Source organism: Vombatus ursinus, unplaced genomic scaffold, assembly GCF_900497805.2.
Source record: "Vombatus ursinus unplaced genomic scaffold, bare-nosed wombat genome assembly UNPS02014799.1, whole genome shotgun sequence".
NCBI classification, from domain to species: Eukaryota; Metazoa; Chordata; class Mammalia; order Diprotodontia; family Vombatidae; genus Vombatus; species Vombatus ursinus.
In genome coordinates, this window is record NW_020954577.1 from 27520442 (window position 1) to 27521548 (window position 1107).

General features: G+C 38.3%; 1 non-coding gene across 1 annotated transcript; it reads left to right on the top strand.

Moving 5' to 3' along the window:
• The first annotated feature begins 283 nt into the window (after positions 1-283).
• Positions 284-355, top strand: TRNAC-GCA. Its single transcript has one exon. It is a non-coding gene; the product is annotated as a tRNA-Cys (tRNA).
• The last annotated feature ends 752 nt before the right edge of the window (positions 356-1107 follow it).

Sequence of the window (1107 nt, forward strand, 5' to 3'; positions counted from 1 at the left end):
GTGATCTGGTTATTTTCCATATATCATGTTAGGTGTGATTTAGCTGAGTTATGATGGGAAAAGAGCACTTGAGGCAGTGTGGCTAATGACAGGACTAGGGAAAGGTGAAACGGATGGGCTCTAGCTTGAGCTCCTATAATATTAATCTATCTCTTATAATTTGTAGCATCCTAACACACTTAGGGAAGCTTTATACGGCTTCTGTGACTCATGAACATTTGAGATTGATGATGCCAAGCCTGAATCTAGAAACAAAAAAGAACTATCATTTCTTCCTAGGTGTGGGGGTATAGCTCAGGGGTAGAGCATTTGACTGCAGATCAAGAGGTCCCTGGTTCAAATCCAGGTGCCCCCTAGAAATAAGTTTACCTTTTTTTTTGCAGGAATAAGGTTTTAATTTTATTTCTCCCATATATCACTGATTGAATATCACTGGAAATCTAGTATCTTCCTTTTGGATACCATGTGGCTTGAAATTACCTTCCTTTCAGGACTTATCACTGACTATAATCTAAGTCCTAGCCTTGACTCTCCACTATTCAGTCAGGTCCTGGAATTGGGTAATATGAGAATAGATTAGTCTGTATAGGTTAGTTTCTTGGCTTCTGTCTCTCTTCCCCCATTGTATTTGCTAGGTCTCAGTAAGATGGTGAATAGTTAAGATTTTCATTTTTCTGTTTTCATAATAATTGAGACCAGTAAATGCTAGAGATTTTCAGATGGAAATTTGGGCAAATGGGAATCAGGGTATTTTGAGTTGGAGAAACCTTAACTTTGGATCATACAATATTTCTTTTATTTATAAAATGAGGTTTTAGATGCTTTAGTATCCTCCTCTCTAACATTCAATGATCCTAAGAATAATAGGCTCACACGGCATATTATTATGGTATAGAAGAAACCATGAAGTCCAAAGACCTGGGTTCAAGGCCTAGATCTCCAACTTACCCTGTGTATGCCTTACATGTATGTAGTTGTATGCATGCTGTCTCCCTCATAAGAATGTAAACTCCTTGAAGGAAGGGACTGTTTTTGCCTTTCTTTGTATCCCCAGTGCTTAGCACAGTGCCTGACACATACTAAGTGCTTAGTGAATGTTTGTTGACC